The sequence below is a fragment of the Onychostoma macrolepis genome, chromosome 07 (assembly GCF_012432095.1).
Source record: "Onychostoma macrolepis isolate SWU-2019 chromosome 07, ASM1243209v1, whole genome shotgun sequence".
NCBI lineage: Eukaryota > Metazoa > Chordata > Actinopteri > Cypriniformes > Cyprinidae > Onychostoma > Onychostoma macrolepis.
The window spans coordinates 39,237,128-39,250,435 of record NC_081161.1 but is presented as its reverse complement, the minus strand read 5'-3'; the positions used below and the strand labels follow the sequence as shown (position 1 = coordinate 39,250,435).

General features: G+C 33.2%; 1 protein-coding gene across 1 annotated transcript in view; it reads right to left on the bottom strand.

The window, feature by feature from the left end:
* elp4 (elongator acetyltransferase complex subunit 4) overlaps nt 1-13,308 on the bottom strand; it is a 72,027-nt gene that overhangs the window by 16,692 nt on the left and 42,027 nt on the right. The gene's annotated exons all lie outside the window — the stretch shown is intronic.

The following is a 13,308-nucleotide window of genomic DNA, read 5'->3' as shown; positions in this document are numbered from 1 at the left end:
CCAAACTTTTGAATGGGGTTTTATTTTATTTAAAGACTTTTACATTGTTACAGCAGATTTCCAGCATTTCGAATAAATGCTGTTCTTTAAACTTTCTATTCATCAATGTATCATGCTTTCGACAAACATTTAAAAAATCTTACCAGCTCAAAATTTTTGAGCAGTAGTGTATATTATTTATACTTTTACTATTCCCTTTATTTTGAAAGATAATTATCATATCCATAACACAGTAAAGCAATACGGTTATATTTTATTCCACAATTAGAAATCTATTAAAGGCAATACAATAAATACTACAATGATGTACTGCATAAAAACATAAAATAATTTAATAATATCAAATTTTGTTTCACAGCTTGATCACATTATGTGAATATGAGGAAAAATAACATGTTGAATTGCCATAATGAAAAATATAATCAAAATGTTAATAAAAACTTTAAAAAATGCATCATATTCTTTATGAAAAGTGAAATTTCCTATTTTCTTATATGGAGGGAAATGCGATGTAGACATTTCTTTTTGAAACTCACCCAAGTACACACAGCTGAAAGAAACAACTGCTGTGGATTTTCACATGATCGACAGCATCTGAACACCAGACACCACCCTACCGATAAAGACATAAATGCATGCAGAAGCTCTATGGCCTTAGTCTAGCCAGTCTGACCCTCGCTTACAGGAACATTAGCATGCTAATGCCAGTCGGCATGCTTAATTGATTACCAGTCCACTCGGGCCAAAACCGCTCGAAGCAAGGAATAAAGCAGATATCCCTAGGTGGCCATATTGTTAGGGGCAAAAACTATTAATTTGTCCACTGCCAAAAAACCCTAAATGAACACTAATTTTTTTGCTTGTTCCTGGCAGGGTTTCTCGCTTTCTGTTGGCTTTCAAAGGGAAATTAATTATCTCAGATACATGTAGCTCTTCGGTGGGTCTGGACTTATTTGCATTGAGGAATATTCAGCAGAAGTAATGGATGCACAATCAAAATACTGGCACCAAATGAACGCAATTTTCAGATGAAATTTTCCCCAATCCCACAGGAGCAAACGTATCACACACGGGTGAAATAAAGATACAAAACCAAACAAAAGGTACAGGAAATGAACTGAGAATATTATAATAGAATAGCTGGGTTGCACCTTCATAAAAAAAAAAAATGAAAGGAAATGTAAAAAAAGAAATGATGATGTGTACGTAGGCTGGCCATGAAAGGGTGGAAAAAGAGATATAATTACATGGCGACGTGACAGTTGACATCTTCATCTAAATGTAAGAATTTACATTCCAATTACGGGTAAATTTACATCTTAATCAGGTATTTGTGCTCAGTGCCCCGTTAGCATTAGCATTGGCAGTTATCGTGCCAAGGCCACTGTGCCACATCAGCTGGAAACTGAGACGCCAGCCGCTCTGCCATGATCTGATAATACTTTTAATTAATGCCCCTAAAATTGTGGCTCAAATAAAAAAAATAAAAAAAATAATAATGAAAAGGTTTATAATAGTCATAATAATATTTAAATATTGTGACAACCCTGCTTAAATGTCAGTTTGCTCATTACACACAGCTATTATATGCTTTCAGAAGGGTCTCATGGACTAGTTTTATGGTGCTTTTTTAGTCATTTTGAAACTTCACAGCTTTAGTCTTCATTCACTTTGTCAATTGTGAAAACTGGCCAGTAATTTTTATTTTACATCTTTGGACACTATATTAAAGCACAAACTATTCTCGTAATTTCTCAATTAAGCACCTCTAAAAAAAAATAATATGAAGAACTTACCCTACGCTGCACAAAGTAAATGAAGTGTGTCCTTGTGACATCTTTCTATCGCCTTCCCTAAGCCCACACTAAAACATAAAGGTCAATGAATGTATCCGAGTTAGTCCTGCTTCACTGATGCCCATTAACAGCACCTTAATCAAATAGTAGTAATAAAAATGCCAATGCAGAAAACCCAGATGATTAGCAAGAGGAGACTTTCATAACTAAACCATTTGTAAGTAAAAAATAAAATAAAATAAATAAAAAAAAACAATCAAGAAAACAAAATAAAACAATTAAACCAAAATATTTCTCAAGAAAAAGTAGTTTTTTTTTTTTTTTAGGCCCATATAGTTTTTTTGTAAAGTTGAGCTATAACCTAAATATTTAAGGCTAAATATTTAAAGACAAAGCGCATATATATATATATATATATATATATATAAATGCTTTGTCTTTAAATATTTGGTAACACTTTACAATAAGGTGTCATTTGTTAACATTAGTTAATGTATTAATTAACATGAACGAACAATGAACACTACATTTATTACACTCTTTATTAATCTTTGTTAATGTTAGTTAATATAAATACAGTTGTTCATTGTTTGTTCATGTTAGTTCACAGTGCATTAACTAATGTTAACAAACAAAACTTGTGATTTTAATAATGCATTAGTAAATGCTGAAATGAACATTAACTAAGATTAATAAATGTTGTAGAAACATTGTTCATTCTTAGTTCATGTTAACTAATGTAGTTAACTAATGAACCTTATTGTAAAGTGTTACCAAATATTTAAGTTATAGCTCAACTTTATATATGTATTATGATTAACGTTTTAAAAAATTAGGGCAAAAGCAGCTTAAAGATTAAAGTTTTTATAAACTACCTTTTAAAACTATAATAACATTTTTTTTTTTAAATCATCTTACCAGGGGACATAATGTAACTGAAGTATCACCCATTTATGAAATGTAACAGTTTATTCTCAATTCTCTAAAATATAACAAAATAAAAAATAAAATAAAATAATATAAAATAAAAAGTAGCACATAATAGGATGAGAATAGGGAAAATCCAAAAGTTGTTTTAGAGTGGAGAAACAAGTGTTTTAAACAAAATAGTGTTTTCAATTTATTTATTATAATTATTTAAATGACTCATAAATATATTATAAATAATTGTGTTTAATATAAAGAATAATAAGTTATTATTTATAATTATGAAATATTTTTATTATAAATATTAATCTATAAAATTATATTATTTATAAAACATTGGTAAAAATGCACTGGTTCTCAGTAGACTGCTCGTACAACCAGAATGTGTTGAGGGGCAGAGAAAAGAAACGAGTAAGTAGAAGCAGAAAAAAAAAAAACCCACCTGAAATAGTACGACTCAGATACGACTCAGCTGATTTCATATTCACGCCGACTCATGCATTTGTGCTCTGTTTCACACCGGCCCAGCACGCAACCCTCCATTTCACAACACACAAACACACACAAACTCACCCACAGTAAATACTATGAAAATGCCCCAGTGCTTTGAACAGCCAGAAGACACACTGACATCCAAAACATCTTTGCCACTTTAACTCTGCCACTTTATATCTCCATAGACACTAAAAGCCAACAGGCTAAATGGCTGTCCATGTTTGACAACAGCAGGCAATACAACAGACTGAAAAAAAAATATATATATAACAAGGAAACTAAAGGAAATTGAAATTGAAAAGATCTCTGCCTAAACCCTAGTATCAAATTATGAACGTTTACCTACATTTAGCACTTATAATTTCCCACTCTGTCTAAACTTTGGACCCCAAAATCAAATACAAACTGAACTATATTACAGCCTTATCCAATCTAGTATTCCAATAAAGAATTCAAAATTAAATTTAAACTAAATTAAAACTAAATTTAAAAGATGGACTGCATTCTTAATGAGATCATCAATTATGTCATGAACACCTGTTAGATAGCTTAGGTATCTCTAATATAGAGATAATGGAGAACTATTAAGCCCAAAACACAAGTACACATATACACGTGTGTATATAAACACAAACAAGTTTAGCGATGTTTTAACAATGCAGAATTCACAGCAAACGTGCGTGATTGCAGCAGTGTGCATGTGAGGGGGGATGGGACAAACTGGAGGCACGCCAGGGATAGGTGAGCTGTCACTGGTCATTAACATCACCGCTGAGATGCAAGGAAGCAGGGGAGGCTGGGGGAAGTGGGTGGAGATTTTTTGGCCATAAAATGTAAGTGTGGTGGAAAACTTGCTCTCCTACCCTTCTGAATTGCCACATGGCAGTTGCCTCATGGGAAAGCCTGGCACGCAAACACCTGATATCTCAATAGTTATTGCCAAAGGGAATGCACACCAATACAGAAACACAAATGAATTCTGTCGAGGTATTCAGAGTGACTGAGGGAGGAAAAGTACTATTTCGAAACAAGATATAAAAATACATAAATTTATGCAATAAAGACTAATCTTATTTCATATATTCATATCTCTCTCACACGCACACAAACTTTTTTATAGAAAGTAGTCCTGTCAAACGATTAATCACATCCAAAATAAAAGTTTTTGTTTACATAATATATGAGTGTTTACTGTGTATATTATGCATACATAAATACAAACATGTATATATTTAAGAAAAATATGTTGTTATATATATATATATATATATATATATATATATATATATATATATATATATATATATATATATATATATATATATATATATATATATATATAAAAATATAATAATATAATAATATGAATATATTAATGCATATACATGTAAATATTTTCAATATATATACACGGTATGTGTGTGTATTTATATATAAATAATAAATAAACAGTACACACACATATATTATGTAAACCAAAACTTTTAAGGATGCGATTAATCGCGATTAATCATTTGACAGCACTAACAGAAAGTAATACTTTTATTCAGCAAGGATGCATTAAATTGATCAAAAGTGACATTAATTACATTCATAATGTTACATAAGATTAATATTTAAAATAAATGTTGTTCTAATGAACTTCCTTAAATCCTGAAAGCATGATTTCCTCAAAAATATTAAGCAGCAAAAATGGTTTTTAACATTAATTATAAAAAAAAAAAAATCAATTGAATAATTGAGTGAAATAATTGAGTACTACTAATAATTGACCACCAAATAGATTTAGCAGAGCTTGAATGTAATTTGTCAGTTCAAATGTGATTGGCTCTGACATACTGTAGCCCCGCCCCCATACTGTCCCAATAGCACTGCCACTCAGCATTACTCCTCCTCATTAGCTACGATGGGAAAGTTTGTCTAAAGCAGAAATAGCCTGCTCGGCTCACAGTTCACAAAGCTGGGGTCACAAAACTCTGCCAACACACGACTAGGCTTTTGGTCTCATAAACATTCTTTAATATGGATCAGGACCCTCCCATTTTGACTCATGAATACTCTATTAATCTACATTAAAGTGCATTTGAGAACTCATTAATATGCATTTCCAGTGACCTCGGTCATCTGTTTAGGTTCCATTGAAAAGCAGCCAGCTGTAGGTGTCGGGGTGAAGATGGTCATAAAATTCATCAAGTTTTTATGGCCATTTACTCAATGACTGCCTGTTTAAAGGTTTTATGCAAGCTTTAAAAGAACTCTTCCTATCAATATTCAAAAAGGAGAGCGGTTTGAGCAGCCCAATAATTCATCTTTCAACATTAAAATCTTAAAACACTGCATCATCATCAAGTGTTAAGTACATGGTCATAGACAACTGGATACCAGAGGCTTACTAAAACCAACTGCAATTCTCAAAAACCCTCACCTGAAAAATCTCCTTTAACCTTTATGATGCACAAAGCTATTTTTACTCAGAGTTCACAAACTGGCTGTCAGTTGAAAGAAAGTACTGCAAAAGCCCTTGGAGCATTTCAAGAGTGTGGGAAAGTTATTTTTAGCAGCCATGCCAGAACCGACAAAGACTTCTACTCGGCCATCTTCTGCTCCGGATCAAAATTCCACCTTTGAACCGGGCGGCAGTGGACCAGGTGGGGGAGAGGCCGGCTTTGCTGATGATGGCAAGTTTAGCTCAAACGGAGTCGCCACTATTTAAAGTGAAGCAGTGCATCTGTAAATTTTTTTTTTTTGCTTTATATTTGATAAATAGTTATTGCAACTGACCGGCTCAAATATTCTAGGAGCAGAGAACACTGTTTAACAATTAAAATCAACATCAGTCTAACCAGAAATTATTTAACAGTTACCACTTCTGTGCAAGACACTTTTAAATAAAGACATTTTGATCTGGTTATCCTCCAAGTAATCCATGCCACAGTTTCATTTTCATAAAATAGGCTATGTACAGAATGGCAGTGTTTTTTGAAACAAAGTAGTATGCAGTATGTAAACCATGAACAGTTTGCACATATTCTACAGTAGACCACGCACTGTATTGCACAATGAAGTGTTTGACTTAAATTCTGAAGCGATATCAACTAAATTGTAACACCTATTTCGAGATGCCACCTGCTGATAACATGAAACATAACGAGGTGATTCAACAACATATGAATCTACTGTACATTAATGTTGCACATATAGAGAGAGAGGGGTATTTGCCAAAGTACTTTGTACTTAAATTTGTCCTCTAGGCAAAGATAAATGAACAGCATAAAAATATTTCTATTGCACAACATATTTCTTTTACTTCTAAATATATGGTCTAAAGACGACTGGTCAGTTTTTCAGTTGTGACACTCATTTACACATCTTAATCTAAATGTACCTAAAGTGACAGTAAAGACATTTACAATGTTACAAAAGATTTCAATTTCAAATAACTATTTATAAATAAATAAATAAATATAAATATATATATATATATATATATATAAAGAGAATTCTGAAAAATATATCACAGTTTCCACAAAAATATTAAGCACAACTGATTTCAACATTGATAATAATAAGAAATGCTTCTTGAGCACCGAATCAAAATCAGTTAAGTTATCTTTTTTCTATTAAGTACAATGAAGTTTCAGTAATATTTGAGTAAAATGAACTTAAGTAAATTTGACTGTGATCAGCATCAATACTTCAGTCTTCAGTGTCACATGATCCTCCAGAAATCAATCTATGCTGATGATTTGCTGCTTAAAAAACAACAATTATTATTATTATTATTATTATTATTAATAATGTTGAAAACAGTTGTGATGCTTAATATTTTTATGGAAACTGATGTATTTTTATAATGCAGCCTGTGAGCATTAGAGACTTCTTTCAAAAACATTAAAATCATTTTCAAACAGTACTATACATACCTGAAATTTTACACAGTACCAAAAGGTACATGACTAAGAAATGCACACGTTTCTTACCTCTCTATAACCTTTGGCATTTGGGGGAAAGCGCAACACTGAAATAGGTGCCACTATGCAATAGTTTTCGCCCACACGCTAACCATCCGATTCAGGTAAGCTTGGGTTTAGGAAATGCATTAATACTAGATTGCACACTGTACATGTAGAAGCCCATGCAGTGTCTGGTGTCTGGTGTCTGGGCGAAAGTCAAGAGCCACTGTGTGGGCCACTGTAGATACAGTCAAATGAATTATAGATACTGATCTGATGTATAGAGTGTTGCACTCAGGAAGGAGCATGTGCAGACCGATCACTAAAGCACTGGCACAAAACTATCTGCACAGAAACATTCTTAAAGAATGATTCACAATGCACAATCAACAACTCCAATGTGACGTTTTTAACTCTGTCTCCTATTTAGGACGAACACTTTGGAGTTAAAGTCTGGAATTCAGGCTAAAGAGCATTTAAATATGAATGAATTAATGCCACAGGTTGAAATACCGCATTTATAAAAATAACTAGCGATGGGCCGATACAACAGTCAAATATTTTTAAAATCTTCTCTGTGAAAGACACCTTTTATATTCACCAAGGCCGATCACAATTACAGTAAAAACAGTAATATTGTGAAATATTATTACAATTTAAAATAACTGTTTTATATTGATTTAAAAAAAAAAAAATATATATATATATATATATATATATATATATATATAATCATGCAAAGCTGAATTTTTAGCTTCATTACTCCAGTCTTCAGTGTCACATGATCCTTCAGAAATCATTTTTATATGCTGAGTTGTTGCTCAACAAACATTTCTAATTATTATCAAAGCAGCTGTGCTGCTTAATATGTTCATGGAAAGAGTGATAGCCTACATTTTTTCTGGATTCTTTGATGAATTGAAAGCTCAAAAGAACACCATTTATTTGAAATATATTTTTACAACAATGAAAAAGTACTTACTGTATCAGTTATCAGTTATCAGTACTTACTGTATCAGTTTATTGCATTCTTGCTGAATAAATATAAATATATAAAATATAATATATATAAAAAAGAAAATCTGACACCAAACTTTTGAACAGTAGTGTAAATCAATACTCAAATGATATAGCCTAATATTAAATTATTAAAATTAATTTGCATGTCTTACTATATTTTTTTCCAAGTAGTTATTTCTCTTAAATTGAGTTCAAAACTATCCAAAACCACAGATACTTCACTCACGTGCATTAGAAAAGAGCAAAAACTTGATAAAAAATAAAATAAAAACTGGTCGACCGCTAAAAATCAACCACACCATTCAGCAGCAAGGCCCAACCAACAACAAGACCTAAACAGATCAGGCTGGCCCAGACACAACCAATCAGTCAAGATCTTGCCGCAGGAGCAGAACCTTCAAAACTAAGATGGGACAACAAAAAAACAATTACTAAAGGAATGCTTGTGTGGTTATGAGAATTATAAAACCAATGTTCTGACATATCACCATAAATATGCCCACACAAGTCTTAAATATGCCCTCAACTGGTAAAAAAAAACAAAACTTGATGGTTCAACTAGTCCAAAGAAAACAATGCAGATATTGCGATTAAAATGTTCACACCTGATGACACTCAATCCAGTGCTGAGCTTTCAAGATTGCACCTCCGTAAACCACGGCTAATTTTACCTAAATCCTGGGTTGAAGATCATCTGACCTCACCTCCAGAATCCTAAACTCCCTCAAGGTGTGTTTGGCTCTAGTTAGGGTCAGAGGTCACGCTAGGGTAAGTATAGATTAATCACATACCTCTTACATTCCTGTCTCAATCCTCAGTTGATCACCTCACTCGTTGTCGAGCGTTCAACTGACATGCATGCGTATGCGTGAGTGTTTGTTAATCACGCTTTTCCTCATAACCCCTCTCTCTATACCTGCCGGAACAGGGACAGAGGTTAATTCTGACCGCAGGGCATTCTGGGCAATTGACTGCTCATCAACCGCCAACTGAACTTTACCAGTCAGTCAAAGACAAGCAGCCAAATGCTCCTCTGGGTAGCTGAGTGACAGCATGTAGACCCAGCCTGCATTAATTACATTACAGCACAGCAACTCGCCTCAACAGACAGGCAGAATATTAGCAAAAAAACTCATAATTCACACTCGATTGTATTTGCATTCAGTAACTAGGATGCAGGATTCACTAAAAACCGAAAAATGACAAATGAAAATGTTAAACAAATTAAAAGACAGACTTTAGCTTCTCCTGTTGATTAGATTCTAGCTTTTCCTTCCTTCACTATATGGTGCAAGACATTTAGTATCAATAATAATAAAAATAAATGTACATCTCATAAATATTTTTTTCCATTTATATTTTCTAATGCCTAATATTAAATATATAATATATGTATGTGTGTGTGTGTGTGTGATACGTATATACATACACGTTTGTTTATTTCTTTGTTTTTGTTTATGATTTACTTATTTATTTATGCTTATCTGATGCCTAATTTCACCTGAAGCAAGAATGAAAGTAATAATCTTCAATATCGGTTATTGGCCACGACAAATGTTATTATCAGCATGACCCCAAGTTTCTATATCGGTGCATCTATAAAAATAATGAACAAACTGTGCATTTTATAACAGTATACAAGAACAGCTAGAACATGCAAGTTAGGAATGATTCAACCTAATATTTCGATTTTGCGGTTTTCACATGTCCTGCATGGTTGCTATGTGTGAAAACTCATCTTTCTGTGGTCATGTTATCATGACGTGGCTGATCTCTGATTGACGAGTGCACTCTGAGCGACCCGACTGACACACACTTGGCCTGCCAATCACCTTTCAAACACAATCACTGAACACAGATCAGACCTCTGATTCACACTGACTCATCTTAAAAGGAAGGCGAAAATACATTTTTTCTTTGTGTTGAAGGTTGGAATGATAGCCTGGCTAGAAAAAAAAACGGTGTTAAAATGGTCATTTCATACATTTTTTTCCCACTTTTACATGTTGATAGTCATAATTCAGGTCAGTTCAGAGGTTCTGAGCACTGAAAGTCCATCAAGTTCCCGTAGTCAAAAGATCAAGAGATGATTCTACATGATATGAACTTTTGAAAGCAAAGCGAACACACGCTAACTCCGTGCCGCAGGGCAAACTCATTGAGATGCATTTCTTTTCACCCACTATATACTCCGCACGGCACATTTGTTTGTGTGCGTGACAAAGGTGTTGGTGTAAAACTATTTATCAAAGGCCTGTCTGTATGTCGGTAAGATTGAATGGGAAACACCTCTCCTTCCACTAATGATCTCTATCACTTTTTTCTTTTTTCTTACTCGCCACATCTTATTGTGATGTCATCACACCTGACGCAGTGGAAGTTCCAATTAAGAACATATTCTCATATGATCTCACTTTTATTCGGCAAGGACACATTAAATGGTTCAAAAGTGACAGTAAAGACTTACATCGCTACACTCTCAGAAATAAAGGTACAAAAGCTGTCACTGGGGCGGTACCTTTTCAAAAGGTACATGTTTGTACCTAAAGGGTCCATTTTGGTACCTTAAAGGTACATATTAGTACTTAAAGTGTACATATCTGAACCTAATAGGTACGCCCCAGTGACAGCTTTTGTACCTTTATTTCTGAGAGTGTACAAAAAAATTCTACATGATAAATACTAAATAGATAGACTATTCTATATAATATTCTACTTTTAAAAAATGCTGTTCTTTTGAACTTTACATTCACTAAATGTTTTTCACAAACATTTTAAGCAGCACAACTGATTTCAATCTTGATTTCAAGATTTCACCTTGAAATTCAATCTTGTAGTAGAAACCATAGTAGACACCATCCCTTATCTCACCTTGAAATTCAATCTTGATTTCAAGATTTCACCTTGTGCTATATATTAAAATGAAATATGTTAATTTTATTTTAACATAATAGCACAAGGTGAAATCCTAAGTATGTTTTTTTTTTTTAAATTCAACATTTTCATAAGTTAACATTTTTGCTGAAGCAATATTTTCTCCTCAATGCTTTAGTTTGGGCAATTAGGACCTTTAAACCATTATACTTTATGCATATTTAGTTTTTATGATATGATATTTACATTTATGCATTTGGCAGACACAAATCGAATTATATTGCACTCAAGGTATACATTTTATGAGCTCATGCACTTCTTGGGAATCCAAACCATGACCTTTGGTGTTGCTAATGCCATGCCATGTTTCAGTTAGAGTTACAAACTATTATGCTATCCTTTAAAGGAACATGTTGAAAGATCTGATGAAAAGATGTTAAGGTACATTCCGCTGCACAAAAAAGATACACAAATTCTTAGCGCTGCTACAACACAAACTCACATTTGAGCCCTTCCACAAACTCAAAGCGGTCGGCTCATTAAACAGCCATTGAGGGAAACCACCTTGACTTTTATTGACCCTATAAATCTAGGGAGGAGTGGATGAGAGGTGTCTGCCTCAGAGAGCGTTTAAAGACAAAGACTGCTGGTCCTTCTGAGACAATACACTTCCTGATTAACTATTAACAGCTTCACCACTGATAACTTAATTAGGGGCCAATGATGGGGCTTCAGTAAGAGCTTGGGCCCTTTCATTTGTCTCCACTTCATGGGCATGCACTCACTGGCTGGAAGTGGATTGTGTGTGTGTCTCTACTGAAGGGTTTGTAATGGTAGCAAACATACAACATAAAATTAACACTCAACCAAACGTCAAATAGAAACCTATTTTTGAAACTTTCCAAGAAACTGAAAATAAATGCACAATAATTCATGATGAACTGAGTAAAGTTTAACCTCAAGAAAGTTTAGATAAGAAGCCAAACTGTTAATTGGAACTTTTTTTTCAAAGAGGATAAAATATCTCTTATAAAACTAGGTTGTACTAGTTAAAAAAAATATATTATTAACATGACACCAGGTTTTTACCTCAACAATTTTCCATCAACAGATATCTAGGCTTTAATCCATCAAATCAGAAATGTTAGTTTTTGCTGCAAGTTACAATATTGCATTTTACAAAAAAACAGCTAAATTATTCCTGTCACAGGGACAAACATATTGAAATGATAAAATACATACAAAGTGTAAAATAAAAATATATATAAAAATTAGTGCTGTCAAGCGATTAATTGCATCCAAAATAAAACACACACATATACTATGTAAACAAAAACTTCTATTTTGGATGCAATTAATCACGATTAATCGTTTGACAGCACTAATAAAAAAAAATATATGTATATAAAAAAATATATATATTTTTATAGTGTACTTACTGTATGTGCTATTGCCCTACACCAATCCTACACCTAAACCTACCCCTTACAGGAGACTGTGCATTTCAACTTTCCCCAAAAAAACCTCACTCTGTATGATGTATAAGCGTTTTGAAAAGTGGGGACATGGGTCAATGTCCTGAAAAGTCACCTTCACCTTGTAATACCTATGTCATAATACAAATCTATGTCCTGATTTTTCACAAAAACACACACACACACACACACACACAAACAACAGAGACTCCCAAAAGTCACTTTAGTGGCACCGTACAATTCACTTTTGGCAAAAAAAATAAATATATCATTTTGGACCCTACACACAACATAAAACCTTTCAAAGAGGAACAATATAAATATTTTTTTTTGCCTATTTGCTAATTTAACTAACAAACAAATTTCTAGGTTTTAACAGACAGTTATTTTTAAAGACAATATATTTACCTGGGCACATTTGCTCAAGTGAATGCACGCAAACAATGTCTGATCAGACCTGTCTGAGTTCTATATAATTCCCAGTTACAATAAGTTACACAATAAGGACTTTTAGTGTATTTATGAGACTTCAGAAAAGCTTTTGAGGTTATTCTGAGGAGAGGTGTAACATGTCCAGTTTAAAATCAATACTTTCAACCTTTCAAATTGACACTCAATAGCTCAGGAAGATAAACAGGAACTAGTGAAGCACAGCTAATGTGGACATCAATTCATAATCATGACCTCCTAATATGTGCAGTGGTTCGAGAGACATGGGGGGAGGAAAATAAAATTAGCAATTAAAATGAGCAATTTTAGCACCTGAAA